Here is a 17,725-nt window from a genome sequence, read left to right as displayed (position 1 = left end):
ACAGGAATTACAAAGAAAATATTTCATTTTGCACAATCTTTTCTGACCCCACTCCCTCAAAAAAAGGCAAGGGTAAAACAAAGGTCTTCATCATGTGTTCCATATCATTGCTCTGTATGGTTTTCATACTGTACCAGGTTCTGGGTATTCAGACATGAGTGTCCAGAATATTGTCTACATCCATGATGCTTTCAGCATGTTCTCAAAATCACTGTTTTCAATCAGATACCATTGCCTCTTCTGCAAGTAGATGTATTTCAGTTAACATAAGGAAAAGACTCTTATTCCAAGCATGGGAAATGCTTGCCACTTGGAAACTCTATCTGAAGAGCTTTCTTAAGTATCCTGAAGGTTAGCTTACTGCAATTTGAATAGTAAAAGGCAATAAGTAAATAAACAAACAATAAATTAGCTTTTATCACTCTCAATGTCTACAAAGCTCTGTACCCTTAGTGCTCAATGACTTTTCTACTTCTTCTTTTAATTACTTCTTATTTCAGATGATGCCTTTTTTAAAGAACTTCAAGTATCTGAGTGTACATTTTCTTGATGTTTTTTCCTGAGCTATATTAATAATCTATGAAGGACAACTTCCCTTTGCTTAACAATTCAGAAAAGAAGTAGAGTGATGCATGCTACCAAAGACAAGATAACCATATTATCTCCACTACTCATATTACATATAATATAGTCATTATTATCATTACCAATGGTTTTAATAGTCATATGTTATGGGAAATAAATGAATGATTCCTTTTGTTTGGCCTAAAGAGCTTAAAATGTACAAATAGTCATTGCTCATTATATTAGATTGATTCTTTAATGTAAAGGAATTTAAAATTATAATTAAGGCTTACAAAAGGTCTCATTTTTAGACAAGTAATATTACTTGACATTTTGTCTTTCAGCTTGGGATTTGAGGGGAGTTTATAAATATTACCTAGATAAACTTCATAAAACCCCTCTCAAGTTGTAGGTATAAAACTAATTCACAGGTTGTTAATAAAGAAAAAAGTGTTCATCAAAATGAAATGATTTTCCTCTAGTCACAATGACTCTTGTACTTAACTGTTGTCTGAGCCAGGGTTTCAATTGTTGTGACAAGACACCATGATCAGGAGCACCTTGGGGTTTGCTTCAGCTTGCAAATCTCTGATTGCACCTGGTCACTGAGGGAAGCTAGGGAAGGAACTCAAGGTAGGAACACAGCGGTAAGAATAGGTGTGGAGGCCACAGGTGAATCCTGTTACTGGCTTGTTTCTCATGGCTCATTCAGTTTGCATTCTTATCATATCCAAGACAGCCAGCAGCGAGGTGGCATAGACTGTAAGTGAGATGGGCCTCCCACATCTACCATCAATCATGAAAATCATTACAGGATTGCCCACAGAGCAGTCTGTTGGGGGCACTTTCTCAGTTGAGATCCCTCCCCTCTTCCAAAATGACTCTATCTTATGTCAAGTTGATGTGAAATTGGCCAGCACAGCTATTTGGTGGACATTACAGCAGAATCTGCCACAATGCAATATCTTATGGTGTGGTGTTTCTCTCACCATAAAAAACAAATAAAGTAGATTATATTCTAACAACTTTATGTTTCAGGTTCGATTAGTAAGGTTAACGAAATTTAAAGCCCTTTCCTTTAATAATCATTAATTTATCATCATAGTATTTCTTCTACCTTTATAAAAGAAGGCACATAGGAAATAGAAGGGTCATATAATTCTAAATTGTGGTCATTTAGCAAAACTCTGTTGTAACATGAAGAAGTTTTATTTTGTTTTATTTTATTTTAAACTTAAACTAATAAGAAATTGATACAATGTTGGTTCTTATTTTCTGTAATAGAGGTTATAACATGCTATATAACCTTATTTTAATGACTAAATTTCATTCATAGTAAATATTGGTAGATGCAGAAACTCTAGGTTGAATCTGTTTCAAGTATTTTGAGATACATACATACATATACTAAGACATATCCTCTATTTATTCATTTCAAGTATGGTTTGCATACTCAATTGTCTACACAACAGAATCTTCTTGTCTATCTTTAAAGGCTTCCTTTTGACAATATGTCAACTCAGTCCAAATCAATTGCTTCTGTGTTATGTATTCCCACAACACAAGTATCAGAGGCTATGACTGCAATGTTGCCATTGACTGTGGAATTTCCTTTTTCCTTATACTTTCCTAATGTCCTATTTTTTCTACCTTTCCTTCTTTCACTGCATCACCCTTTCTGTGTCCTGCTCTGGAAGTCTCCTTTCTCTCTCCTATACCAAATTTGAACACGTCCTCTACCTTTCTAAGCCACCAAGAGCCTTCTAATTTCTTGGTACTTTGTGGATGCTCACAGAATGACATCTCAAGATCATCACTTTATGAAGACTCCATAAAGACCTAAATCTAATCCAGACAGATTCTCCAGCAAAGTTGTATGTCAATCCTGTCCAGCCTTGATTCATTCCCCAACTCTTTCCTAGCCCTCAGAATTCCCCAGTGGCATCATTTCTGCCAGCTCACTGAGAGAACATAAATTCCCTGGGTGGCTTCACACTAGGTCATTTACATGTCCTTGTACAGGTTGGGTTCCTCTTTCTTAATCCTTCTTCCACGTTTTGAGACAAATATGCAACATCAATGCACAGAGACATTTCAAACACTCAGAAAGCTGAAGCAGAATCCCTGTGGACATAAATATTACCAAAGAAATTAGGGGAATGAGGAAAATTTAGTCCTCATTACAGGTGCTCAACATTCTGAAAGACAACCGTAACATGTCTTCATGGAAATAAGAGAACATTATACTGTAGGAAATAGGACATTGTGGACATTGGTTGGTTGAATGAAGAGAAGAAATAAAATACTCAGTGCATAATTATATAATGTTTGCCTTACATGGGAAGTGATTTACATTTATAATAACTTTCTCATTTTGGGAGGAGGGCACAAAATGATGGAGCATACTAGAACACACACTTTATGAGAAGTAGGGCCTTTCAGGGAAAAAACAGGACCACATTGAGGTGCTTCAACAGGAAGCAGATGAGGTGTTGCAGGAGCTTACAGGGACTTGAAGTAGCAAGGGGATTATTGGAGAGATTCCTAGTTCGCAGGGTAAATTGGAATCAAAGCTGGAGGTAAGCCAGGCCAATATTGTATGCTTTTAAAGCATATGTACGTGAGTTTGTATTTCGAGATCAAGAAGGAGAGCGTTCAACTGCCAGTGACCTTAAGAATGCTGGAACCTGCTTTGCTTCCAGTAGTGGTGCTGGTCCTGCAGGTCTATATCAAGCCGCAGATGAGAGGCTGTGTTGACTGCATTGAGCCACAGTTGTTGAGAGTAAGGCCTGCTTTAAGAGATACCACATGAAATTTAGAAAAAAGACAAAAGTGGGAAAGTGACTGCTTTGCTTGGAAAGGCTAGCTGATTACAAAGAGGAAAATAACATACGCAAACACAGAATGATAACTGGTATAACTAAAATATCCTTTGTCAGATGGCTTATGTCTTTATGCACAGGAATATGATCTTTTGTGCAGTAATACATCCAAATATGGCATGAAAGTTGGTACAAGAAATCTCTGTAGTGCATTTCACTGATGTAATGTTAGCTAGCACAGAAAAGATCTGTGTCGTCCGTGTGGAAGTGAAACAGAATACAATGTGGAAATCAGTGATCAAACTGGTGTCTTCGCCTGCTATTTAGATGTGTATATTTTGAAAACTACGATTATAAACAAAGTTTGTGGGGATCCTGAATGGACTTAGGATTGGAGATTTCTCTATCATTAATATTCCCAAATGATTCACAGTTATGACTCTGAAAGCAAGGATTTCAATCCAGAAGTCTATCACAAATGTTCCATCAGTCAGACTATTGCAGAGTAGATGACATACCTAAGAGTAAAACAAGCTATGCTTATAAATTAATTTTCTGGCTATATGAAAACATATAATTCTAGACACGATGGAGGGGGTATATATGAAGTATATGAGAGAATCCATCCATGAGAAGAACCTAAAGAGAACACTTTTAAAAAGGAGATGGGCATTGTTACAAATTTTCTTTGCCCAGATGAAAGATGAGGCATTTCAGAGGAAGGCAAGCTCCATCAAATTGCAGGGTTCCATGCCTGAGAGATAAACCAAAGGACGACTTTCTATGAAAGTATTTTTTTAGACAGTAAGTGTTTGTCATGACAATTTTTTAAAAGAAAGGGAAAATAGAGAAAAGATAAAAACTCTTTGAAATTTCTTGCCATATATATATATATATATATATATATATATATATATATATATATATATATATGGCAAGGAATACACACACACACACACACACACACACACACACACACACACACATTTATTTCCTCTTAAAGAATTCACTAAGAGTTTCACAAAAATTATTCTGTATCTCTTTAATGAATCCCAGAAGGACTTAAGAGTGATTTCCTTCTATGCTTGGGCTTGGCAGGTGTGGAATAGTGTCTTTCAGAAGTCTGCCTTCAACTCTCCTGGGTTTCACTAGCTGTCCTCTATTGGGCCACCTGAGCATTTTCCTCATAACATAATCCTCTTCCTTTTAGATGCTTTTCCCAACTGGCCAGATGCAAGGCTCAGGGTCATCTATGATTTACCTTGTATCCAAACTGTAATCTCTGTCCATACTTCTTCCCAAATATAACTACTTCTTCCTGCAGCCATGAATCTCAGGAGAGATAAGTCACCCTGTACCTGGATGGCTGTCATCTCTCTCAGATTTCCCATCACTGCTCTCTCTGCTACAAATGAACCATTGCATTTCATATTAAAGCAGTTTTTTTCATTGTTATCTTATTCAAATTTTCCGTGACAAAATTCTCAGTCAAAGTGTTTGAAGCAAAGTTTTTAAACTAAGAAGACTTCTGAGGCATTTGTAAAGGGGAACTGAGGTACACATGCAGTTTGCAGGTATTTAAAAGATCCCATGAAAACTCTAATGTCTTCTCTATATGTCTGAAGCATGATTCTCAGACCATCCATTCGCTGGGTGGTAACTCAATGATGCTAACATCTACTAACTCCCATGGTTTCGGCCAGTCGAACCCCAACAGAAATGGAAATCCTATTTCTCATAATTTCACACAAATCCCAGCATGTATCGTCTTATGCTGTTTGATTTAATTCCACAGAAAAACAACTGCAACAAGAACAAAGACACCCCACAAAACGTTCAATGGAAGCCAGGTATATGCTGTCCATTTAATCTAAAGAGTATCAATTTTTCCTCCTCAACACCATTGACAGAATCAAACAGAAAGGATGATTTCCCACGGGAATCAAGAAAACTTCCACAAAAGCCTTCTAGAGAGAATCTAACAAATATCAATTTTAATACATCCAATATACTCATCAAAGGCTACAATGTTTCCTATTATCATGGATTTAATTAAATAATTCATGATTATTTACAGTTTTCCAATTTTAACTGAAAATCACTTTGACCCTCCTCAAACCCAACCAACATCTGAGAAATCGATGCTTGTTAGCAGAGCTAAGTGCAGGAACTGGATATTTTGACCCCTGAACTTGAATTTTCTTTTGTAGTTCTACATGGGAAATCCACTGGTCTTCAAGAACTTTCCAAAACCTGCTTATATATTATATAACTCCTTTATCTCTACTCTAGTGTTTCATCACTGTGATGAAATGCTTGAGATGATGAAATGAAAATAAGAAAGATGCCGGGCGATGGTGGCGCACGCCTTTAATCCCAGCACTCGGGAGGCAGAGCCAGGCGGATCTCTGTGAGTTCAAGGCCATCCTGGACTACAGAGTGAGTTCCAGGAAAGGCACCAAAACTACACAGAGAAACCTTGTCTTGAAAAACCAAAAGAAAAAGAAAAGACGAAAGATGTGTAGTGACTCATGAATTAAGAGATATCAATCAGTCCATGTTCAACTGGCCTTGTTGACTTGGATCTGTGATGCCAGATATTATGCAGGCAGTGCATGGTGGAGGGGCTATTTATTTGAGGGTGTCCAGGAAAAAGAAAAGGGAAGAGGAAGGGATAAAATTTCAGTATCCCCTTTATGAACAAACCTTTATTAAGCTATTTTTTTTTTTTTGTTAGAACACAACTGGTTCAGGTTCTACAACATTCCAATAAGAACACAGATGGATTGAAGAAGAAGCCCTCAACCACTGGGCACCTGGGGAAATATTTAAGATCCAAACTATAGCAACTTGCACCAGCCCCCAATAAGAATTCGATATGAACCAAACTTACCTTTTCTATATTCTGTGTATGGAAAAATAATATTGACATTTATTTTTATCTTTGTGTCTTGCTTATATTTTTTTTTTTACTCCAATGAGTTCCTTCTTTTCCTGTTCATTTTAACCCAAAACATGACAAAGTCCATGCAAATTTTATTTTTCTAGCCCTCTCAGTTAAGCCTATTTTCCAATACACAGAGAAATCTGAAGTAATCAGAAGGAAGTTTGTGTGGGTTTCCATCACATCCCCTGTTCATCCACTTCTGTTCTACCTGTGTGCTGTTTTCTTCTCTTGTTCTGAACAATCCTACATCTCAGTGGAGGCCAAACCCTCCTTTCACAGACACAATTCAGTCCTCCTTTACCCGTGGACATGCCTCAGGCCTTTTTCATTGGCGACTCTCAATCTATTTTTGTTTCTATTCTGTTATTTCTTTCTTATTTGCTTGTTTGATTGATTGTGTGTCACATCTATTTTGTTATTTCTTCCAAATTCCTTTTTTACCCCTTGTCTATATTAAGAATTTATCAACACAGATATTTTATAATTTTTTTCATTCTCTTCTCTACAGTCTCAATAATATTCTTGCTCCTAATCCACAGGGGGAAAAAGATGGTCTTATAATAATATCTTCATGGGTCTAAACACATCAGGTAGAGTATACTAGACGGTAGTAAGAAATGAGCCTAAATAGGTTTCTTTGTTCCACTTTGACTATTGCAAGTCAAAATTTTGTGAATGACCAAAATATCAAGGTGTTTTCTCTCCTCTGGATCATTTAGGGACCTAAGTAAATGTAGGGTCTATGATTTGGCATATATTCTATGACCACTATACAAAATGGTGTCCCAATCACCTATAATTAAGAAACAACATAACAGCTACAACTATCTGTAAGCAATCTATTAGCTCTACACAATTCAACCATCCACTACTGTGTCTGGGGTGCAAGCTCTCAACCATACTGCTTTCCCAAGGAGGCCTGTGGAATAATGTTGTATATCTATGAAGAAAAGAAATCGTCTAAACAGAGGCAAAACTCTCAGCAGGTTATTAGTAAATATGTCCTCTTCCCCAGTTCTATTCCAACACAGTCAAAACATGTCTGAACCTTTCTAGTTCATTTGCTCAGATTATCTATTTTAACTTTGTCTTTGATGCATTTTTCTCTTATCCTATATCCAGACAGATAATGAAATAGCAACCAAATATCTGAAAGACTTCTATGTGCTATGACTACCACCAACATCCCTTGCTGGAAAATGGAATAGCCTTATGACTGACATTACTGGTCTATCAATCCTACCCCAGTTTTATCTTCAACATACCATCCATGGTGATGCTGTCAAACTGAGCTCAGATCATACCACTCTTCTGCTTAACTCTACTCAAGCACATCTGGTTTAGAATAGAGGCACCATTATTGCACTGACCCATAGCGTTACTGGGGGAAAGCCCAGGCTTTTAACAACAACTTCTACTACTCTCTGTCTCTTATTCACTCCCAGGCTTTGTAGCTTTATGCTTCTCTCTCTCTCTCTCTCTCTCTCTCTCTCTCTCTCTCTCTCTCTCTCTCTTCATTTTTTTTTTTTTTGAGACAGGATTTCTCTGTGTAGTTTTGGTGCTTGTCCTGGATCTCATTCTGTAGACCAGGCTGGCCTCAAACTCACAGAGATCAGCCTCACTCTGCCTCCCAAGTGCTGGGATTAAAGGCGTGCCCCACCACCGCCCAGCTTATGTTATGTTCTTAATAGACTGCATACCTCATTTACAGCCTCTGTGAATTCATATGACTCATTCTCTTACTTTTACAGTTTTCATCAAATGTTGCTTTCCCAGTCAGAGTTTCTCTAGCTATCCCCTTGAACTTGAAACTTCTCCCCAGCTATTTTTATTATCCTCACCTGAATTATTTTCATACTAAAATGTATTGTTCTCTAATATATTGCATATCCATTTCCTTACACTGTGCCATTTTTTCCACTTTGGCATTCACAGCACCAAGAATGCCAGATAGTTTACATTTGTACTGAATGAATGAATTCATGAATAAATGAATGAGGTACTGTAAATTAAAGTGATTTTTCCTTTCTTAACTTCTACAGCTATGGTTTGGAGCAACAAATACATAAACTTGTATATGCTGACATTTATTTCTATTGAACCACTGTAAGAGTGGGTCATTTATGTGGAATTTTCTCCTTTTATAATATTTATATAAGAAAATTACTTTATTCGCAAATTGTAAAACTTATGATATGAAAAGAAGACATGAGCCTGTCTTATCACCTAAGCCCATCCAGAGGTGCATCACTGAATAGGAAGCCCAGCAATTGTGTAAAAGGGTTAGTGAATGATGACTTGTTAAGGCCAAAGGAGCAGAGGAGTAGCTATGTAGACTGTAATCTAAGACTAGTAATATTCAATAATTAATGCAAATGAGTTGCAGACAGTTGACATGGGGAGTCCTGACAACATCATGCCATCCATAGGGAATGTGCTTGTCACTGACAAATCCAGTACTCCATCAGCATGCCAGTTTCCTTTATTCCAGTCTTCCCATTTGTCAGGGCTGTATTTGGCAGATGCCAGACACTTTTCTGTTAATTTTAAAAAATGGAAACAATCTAAGCAATTGAGACAAACAACAGACCCAAGATAGATTGTGCTCTTTTCTCTATTACACAAATGTTCCCACTTGAATTGATTCTTACATGGCTAAAGGTTACACAAAACAATTTTAAAACAAAAGGTAAACTTAAATAGGCTAATTTCCAATGGCCTCATTCTAGAATAATGCAATTTTAGGAGGGCTGTGGAGATGGCTCAATGATTTCCAGCACCCACATGGGAGATCATAATCATCTGTAACTCCAGTCTTAGGGGATATACACACAAAATAAAAATAAATAAGATCTTTTAAAATGTATTAGAATATGCAGCTGGAGGAAAGCTGTGATATAGAGACTCCAAGGCCTGCAGGCTTGAGCTACAATATAGTGGGTTTACAGCAGTGTGTGGGCTTGACCTGCAGCATGGTGGATTCCTGCCACAGTACACAGAGGCATCTCCAAGCTATACATTATGCTGCGTAGTAGATATATCTTTTGTTAATACAGACAAGAAAGAAAGAAAGAAAAATAGGTTTCTGGGCTACAAGCTGTTTTAATGGAGGAGACACCAGCCCTCAGTCCAAGGAGCAGCATGTAACGGCACACAGGTAAAGCCACAGAACACATGGCTACATGTAGATGAACAGAAATGGCCTGAATTTAAGTGTAAGAGTTAGTCAATAGTTAGCTGAGCTAATGGCCAAGCATTTTTAAGTAATATAAGCCTCTGTGCGTTTACTTGGGTCAGAGCAGCCATGGATAGGGTGGGACATAGGAAAACTCCAGCTACAAGAATAATACAATTTCAAGTGTAATCCTGTATTATTTTTATAGTATACCTATGTGCACACACACACACACACACACACACACAGTTTGATTTATTTATGTTGAATCAGGAAGTATAAGCTATTTCATCTGTTTACTTATGCATTTTTTAAAAGAAACTGTTCAGGACACAAATGTATACGTATGTGATGGAGGAGTAGATTTTGAGATAGTGAGTAAGTAGGGAGCTGACGGAATGACTCAGCACTTAAGAGAACTGGCTGCTCTTCTAGAGGACCCAGGTTAAATTTCCATCACCAAGATGGCAGCTCATATCTGTCTATAACTCTTGTTCCAGGGGATCAGAGAAAGTGGAAGAGAATACAAAATCAGGACAGAAGTTGTCCTCAGGTGCAAATCCACAGGCCAAGGTGCGAAAAGCTTCTGTGTCCCAAGGTGTTCAGTGAAGTAGTAGACATAGACTAGTCTATACTATTAAGGACAGGGGGCAGAGGGAGATATCAAATGGGGAAAAAAAAAACTGAGAGCCCGGTGATGGTGAAAGAGATCTGTGCTCTGAGGTGCTAGAAGAAATGCAGAGACACATTACAGAAAGGCTGACAATCCTCTAGGTTTTGAACTGAGTCCCTGAGCTGGTCACATCACTGCTCCATTTATATTACTATAGTGATCATCTGTACTGTGCACTGCAACACTTTAACCTGACCCAAACATGGGGATGACACCGAAGATCAGTGAGATCTCTGAACAGGAAGAGCAAATATTTCAATATTATGGAGAATGCAAAGTTACTCCCAAAGGGAGTGACCTATTAACCTTCTACCTCATTTTTGTTAAAACATACACCATTATACAGTCTGCACTGGTTCCTAATTGTTTTGCTATGGCTTCAAACTGTCTGTAAGTGTAGAATTCTTTTTTTAACTCATCCTTTCCCCATTAGAGAGATTATAATGGATATTTTCCCCAGATGATAACAACACCAAGATGCTGTTCTGTACAGAGAGGTTACCACAGTATTACCCAACACTAACAGGGCAACTCACTTTGAACAAGGACCCGTTTCCATGGCTGTCAATGATCTCTTGTCATTTTATCACTTTGCATAGACCTCAGACTCCTGTTAATCTCTTACCTTGATGTTAATACTCAACCCAATTTCTGAGAGTGTATCACACATACTAGTCTCAGGGCTGTGGAGTAGCTCTATTTCTGCAGAAATTGTGGTGTCTGTCAGTCTCTGTGTTATTGGGTACCACCTTCAGATCAGCATTTCCAAGAATCAGACTCATTGCACAATGTGCTATTCAATGCCATGATTATGTTCCTATTCTTTGCAAATCAATTTCCCTTCAGGTTCTGTTAGCTGTAGAGGTTTTTATGTCTTTCTCCTCAGATGACTCTCCTCCTCCTCGTAGATCTAATCTAAAAACACGAATTTTCTGTCTTTGCCTCTCAATGTCTTTCCCTTCTATTATTGAACTTTACAATTGTATGACTTAAGTCTGTCCAGTATATTGATATACACCTTGTACAAAAAGATACTCACCATGAAAAACCCATTTTTGTGTTGGAAGACTCCTCTTAGATTATATCTGTGGTGCCTGCATGGATAATGTTGATAGGAAACGTAACAAAATGCAACATTCAACTTTTTTGTAACATATGTAGGTCAACCAAGGATGTTTTCTATTATAAATATACAACCACATATTTAGATGGGTGCCAGATAATACTTTGGAAGATTATCTATTTTGACAATATCTTTAGAAAAACTTACATAAAGAAGCATTGTAGGAAAGATAACAGTAGAAAAAGCCCCATTAGTGTGTTCCATTTGGCTGTTAGCCACCTGAGTGCCCAATCAAGGCCACTACAGTTTCTACTGCACTGTTTTCATACCAGTTCTCAAACAGGAAATCAGCACGGGTGACAGGTTCCTTGCCACCCAACCTTCCTCCACCCACAATTCCATTAACTTATGCTCTGAGGCATTCTGATTCAGCTCTGAGTCACTGAAGCAAAATCCGAACATCTGGGTAGAGTGTCACAACAGCAGAGCTTACATCAACGAGAAACCCCAGAGGCTTCCTGCAAACCCAGCTCCACATGTTACAACAGTAGCTGCGGCTGCAGGGCCGTAGATGCCCTGTATTAGCATGGAGACCCAACGGCTTATAAAACCTAGTTGGAATACTACAATGACACAGTGTATCCTTCTTAGCTGTGCTCTTAACCGAGTCTCTGCACATGCACTGATGCCAGATAAGAGTACAATTACGCTCTATTAAAAAAGTTTCTTGTTAATGTACCGATCTCTAGTTGTTTCTCTCAGCTGGTACGCAACTGGATTGGCGGCTTGAGTTATTTGGCTTGTGTCAGTGTAGTAGATTTTTAAAGATGGAGATGGCCTGGTGTGTAAAAATGTTAGCTACGCAGTCATGAGGCTATCAGTTTGAATCTTCAGCAAACTTGTAAAATACCAGGCATGGAACACTGCCCCTAGAATCTCAGGGTGACAGAGACAGGATCCTTGGAGTTTGCTGATCAACCAGTCTTGATGGATCATTGGTTCCAGATTTAATGAGAGATCCTGTCTCAAAAAATAAGCAGAAAAAATGACAGAAGTTGACTTGTGGCTTCCATATGCATACATCTGCACCAGTACACAAGTACTCCCACACAGATAGATTATTTACAATATACTTCAGTTAAATCTTTGGAAAGACTCTCAATATTGTCATGTTTGTTATTCCTTGATATTCCATAAGTATATAATTGAATCAGAAATCATATAATTATGTTTTTCTATCTCGTACAAATAATTGGCCTGGGTAGAAAAATAAACTTTATCTTAGGTTTTGTTGGTGTTGTTGATTTGCAGGCTGGTGAGGAAATTACATTCTTCTGATGTCTAGAATTCTAGTAAGTATTACCCCATTTATTTTTATTTACCTTTATATGAAGAGCAAGCAACATAAGAATAATTTTTCCTTGATGTCTTAAAGTTGGTGAGAATCTTTTGCTTATTTTGCACATTCAACATATAGATGTATTCCCTAAATATTGATATTAAGAAATTAACTCTCTAAGAGTTCTGTGGCAATAAAATTCCTAAAAATATTTTAATGATATAATTTATAATTTATACTAAACTTATAAATTAACAATTAGTTAAATTATCCCTGAAAACTTTAAATTTCCAGAGACAATGTTTTAATTTGCTATATTTGCTAAACAGAAGAAATGTCTTTAATCACTATGTGGTTAACATATATACTTTACAGAGATAATTTAGTAATTGATAATGCTCGCACTAAATTAACTCTTTAGAAATAATTGTTTCATTATTTTAATGATGGAGATGAAGTTACATTATATTTTGTGTTTATTCAGTGGACCTCCATCACCCATCCTTGAAATATCACATATACTATTTTAAAGTGTGAAGCTGATGGTCTTGTAAATGCAGTGTGAATGTAGTTAATCAAGAATTTGTTTGTACTAATTGTTGGTGTGGCCTCTGCTCATGCTATCTTTTAAATATTGACTCTTCTTGGAAATGTTTCTGGGAATGGGATGGAAAGGAACTCATTATGATGTCCTCGTGTCCTCCTCTCTTTTTTGACCAAGTGACACCTCTAGGCTTTCTTATGGAAGAAGCTAAGTTAGTATTTGAAAAACTAGAAACATTAGCTTGCTACTAACGCACCATTATTATCTGTAATTTGTATGGATTACCAAGTTGAATGTGCTGATTATATTTGATTCTACCTATCTTACTTTAAAGATTTATTTATTCATTTTATGTATATGAGTGTTCTATCTGCATGTACACGTTTATTCCAGAAGAGGGCATCAAATCCTACCCTAGATGGTTCTATGCCACCATGTGGTTGCTGGGAATTGAACTCAGGACCTCTGGAAGACCAGTCAGTGCTCTTAACTGCTGAACCATCTCTCCAGCCCCTAACTTACTTTCTAAGTAAGTTCCTAAGAGAGAGAAGTAGTTTGAACCTTCATTTCATGCATGGATTTGCTACTACAAATATCACTTAACAGATGACTTCAGAAAATGGTGCCCCCTTGAAAGGTGTACATGACTATCTATGAATGGAGAACTAAACATCATGGTCATTAGGTTCATTTGTAATTAAAAAACAAAACATTTATTTCATGGTTCACATGTCCTTTATTTTTCTAAACCAGAAGTTATGTCTGAGGAATTAGCACATTCGTTTTATTTATTATATTAGTAAGATTTGATATTTTTCTGACAAAGCAAATCATACCAAAGCATAAATTAATAGCTTTTCATATGCTTTAAAAGGAAAGCATTGAGCTTGTGTAACACAAATACATTGCAATCAGACCAGAATCTATATTGAGTTACTAAACTACAATAGACCATAGTATTATATATGTCCTCATGTGTCTGTAGACATTTTCTACAGTGTAGGAGAAAACAAAGCACTTAGAAATAAGTCAGCTACTCTTAAGGCAACATTACTAATGGGAGTGAAACTGGGTAAAAATTCAACAGCCTTTAAAATAGCACGTTCATTTTTAGAAGGGCAAAAATAAAAGTTAAGAAACACACTATTTGGCATGTTATTACCTTGAATTAATTTTCTAGTCATTATAGGTGTACTGTAACAGTTCCAATTGTGATGAATTTGTTTGGGATCCATCTAGTTAAGAGATTTATTTTTAGGAAAGTTTGCAGCTTTAAACTAATTAAGCAATTTTCTGGCTTTAATGAATTTACTGCCTTGAGTCACTGACTGTACGTGTGTGAGGCCAGCAGAAGAATGTGGTTTCCATGGAGGGCTTTGATAAGGAACCCAGTGAGTATTTCATGCTCTGACTTTGTATTTAATATAGCAGTTCTCAACCTGTGGGTCATGACCCCTCTCGGTGGGTACAATGACCCTTTCACAGGGGTTTCAGATCCTATATCTTACATATCTGTGATATTTACATTTTGATTCATAGAAGTAACAAAATTACAGTTATAAAGAACCAATGAAATAATGTTATGGTTGGGGTTCACCGCAACATGAGGAACTGGATGAAAATGTCATAGGATCAGGAAGGTTGAGAACCACTGATTTAATACCTTATAGGAGAAAAATATTTTTTAGATGCTTTGATAAAATATCAAGGATATTTTACCTTTAATGATACTGTCTCTTGACCATCTTGTGCTTTTAAGATCAACCCCTGTAATGTCTCTATTATCTTGGTAAAAAACATACTCTTAAATCCCCAAACTAAAAGGTATCATTGCAAACTATGTTCATTGAATTTTCCCCATAATTTGTTATAGTTCCTTGTGAGATAATTGTATGTAGATATACTAGGTATAATGTGATACAATAATTTCTCAACTCAACCAGAGATCACTTCTCTCTTCCTTCTACCTTTCTTGGTGCCTGTTTCTGAGAAAAGTGTTTTCCGGCTCGGTCTAACTGTTGGTAGTATTTGAGCATGATAAATCATATTTACTATCTCTTTTTTATTCTATTTTATTATGCTCATCTTTTAAATATTCAGCATGTATCTGGTTTATTCTATTTATGTTGACTTGATGGCCCCTATGAACACATCCTCTTTATTATTTTTCCTCAGGAGTCAGATAATTCTCACATTTATTTTATAAAATGCAGTTTGCCTCTTATTTAATCCCCAAACTATTTCAGTACTATGAGAAAAATTAAATATTACCCTTCACACCATAGCTGACCTGTGTTATCTAACAGTTGACTAGCATGGGAATGGCCACTAAATTACTAATAATAAGTTAAATCATGGAGGGGGAACAAAAAGAAATATCTAATTTCAGTAAATAAAAAATGATTAGCGATCAATTTTGCAAAACATTTTCTATCTTGTACCTGATGAATAGTTGTTTTATATATATATATATATATATATATATATATATATATATATATATATATATATATGTTGTTTTGTTGTCTTAGAGTAAAAGAACGTTGAATGTTTTGATAAAACAGGAGAAGGGCACTATGTTAGAAAAAGAGATGGAAAATATTGGAGGGGGTATAAGAGAAAGCCAAGGATTTGGAAGAGAAAAAACCCTATAAATCAGTACATAAACTTAGTCTTCACTTTATTTTGGTAAGAAAGAAATACAATTCTTGTTCAGTTAAAGGTAGGGCACTAAGAATATGGTTTCTATCAGATGATTTAGAGATAAAAGATTGCCCTGTAGTAGATTTTATTCTTTGAAAGCATCAATCCTAACCATGGGGTTAGGGTTGAAGCTTGAAGTGAAAAACTATGCTTAGAGGCTAGACATGTAGCTTCCTTCATTGTGTGTTTGAATAAGCTACAATAATTTCCAGGTGTTATGCTCAGCACCATGTGAACCAGGTATAGAGGTATGGGTCTGTATTCCCAGCACTATGGAGCTGGAAGAAGAAGTATCAAGAGCTCATGGTTATCCTTTGTTATACAGGCCATTCTTGAATATATGAGACCCTATCTCAAAAATTAGCTATTTGATTTGAATAAACAAGTGGGAGAATATACTTAGAATCCATGTTTACTATTATTTTAAAAAATAGCTAAATTAAAACAGAAATATCATTTTACAGGAAGTGTTTTTCCTGTGGCTACATATATGGAAATAAATAGGTCTCCCAATAGCTTTGTTTATCATGGATCCCAAGACAGCATCCAGGTTCAGTGCTCCACTAGGAGAAGGACTAAGACTTAGCCTTTACTCACATAATTACAACCTGTTTCAGCCAAGTTCTAAGCAGTGAATTTAGCCAAAAGTGAAGTAAATAGGCTAATTACAGAAGCAACTCAGGAAAATATCCTAAGCCTATCACCCACAATAACCATGCAGTACCCATAGAATTCAATCAGCTATGCAGTTTGAAATGTGTGAAATGTTGTCTGCCAAAGAAGCTCATTAGACACAATGTCTAGGCTTTTTTTTTTTTTTTTCATTTTTTTTTTTTTTTTTTTTGAGATTGCTTACCTAGTCAAGTTTTGTCCAGAACAGACAGACCAAGGAAAGCCGGAAAGCCTCCATGCAGCAGCATAAACTATGCTGATGGCACAGTTTCTCTAGAAAGAACCCATCTTATTAATTTTGGCAGGGGATAGTGGGGAATCTCCACACAGAAGTTCCCTGATGTTAGCCAAGTATCAGGCTTGTACTTGGCCTTCTGGATCAAATGTCTGAATATTCTACTTCCATCATTTTGCCTAGGATTTTCATTACTTTTCTACTTGTTCTTGATTTAAGCCTCCATAGGTTGTTTGTCAATTAAAGAAAGACTCATGAGAGGCCTACGACCTGGCCATGCTTGCACCAACCCTCACCAGTAGGAAGATAGACTCAAATGTCAAGCTTTGCTTAAAATGACCGTTGGTTGCATCAAGCTCTGAGGCATTTGCTGACAGATTTCTTCCCCAAAATGTATCAATTTTGCAGGAACAGTGAGAAATAATATTTGTATTTTCACAATACCAGGCCAATGGTTGACATGTGACAAAATGCCCAAGTTATCAAAAGCTGTAGGTTCCAGGTCATGCTCTGGAGAATAGAGATGTCAGCTTCATCATGCCAATATACCTTTTAATTTTATCTTCCTTTGCGTACATACTTTAGTGCTTTCCTTCTACCAACTGAATAACATTCTTACTATGCTGTGTCTCTTTCTGCAATGTCATGAACTTACCTTGATAGTTTTCCAATCTAACATGCCTAAGTTACTTTTCTATCACTGTGAAGAAACACCATGATGAAGGCAATTTATAGAAGAATAAGTTTAATTGAAAAATTGCAGTTATAGAGGCTTAGAGACCATGGCAAGAAAAATGGGATCAGGTAGGCAGGCATGATGCTTGGGCAGTAGCTGAGAGCTTACATCCTTATCTGCAAGTAGGAGGCAGAGAGCAATAACTGGGAATGGTTTGGGCCTTTGAAACCTCAATGCCCGTGCCCAGTGATGCACCTCTTTCAACAAAATCACAACAACTAATCCTACCCAAACAGTCCCACCAGCTGGGGA

The 17,725-nt window shown here is 36.8% G+C and overlaps 1 protein-coding gene across 6 annotated transcripts in view; it reads left to right on the top strand.

The window, feature by feature from the left end:
* Tenm3 (teneurin transmembrane protein 3) overlaps positions 1-17,725 on the top strand; it is a 2,620,641-nt gene that overhangs the window by 1,061,572 nt on the left and 1,541,344 nt on the right. For 4 of the 6 annotated variants that reach the window (XM_036166444.1, XM_036166445.1, XM_036166443.1 and 1 more), the window contains exon 1: positions 12,579-12,596. The exons of 1 other annotated variant lie outside the window; for it this stretch is intronic. The gene's annotated coding sequence lies outside the window, so the exon portion shown is untranslated. Of the gene's footprint in view, positions 1-12,578; positions 12,597-17,725 lie in introns of those variants that run through there. One more of the 6 variants, XM_036166446.1, reaches the window with a different exon arrangement.

The sequence above is a fragment of the Onychomys torridus genome, chromosome 17 (genome assembly GCF_903995425.1).
Source record: "Onychomys torridus chromosome 17, mOncTor1.1, whole genome shotgun sequence".
In the NCBI taxonomy this organism is placed as follows: domain Eukaryota; kingdom Metazoa; phylum Chordata; class Mammalia; order Rodentia; family Cricetidae; genus Onychomys; species Onychomys torridus.
This window is presented reverse-complemented; position numbering and strand designations above follow the sequence as displayed.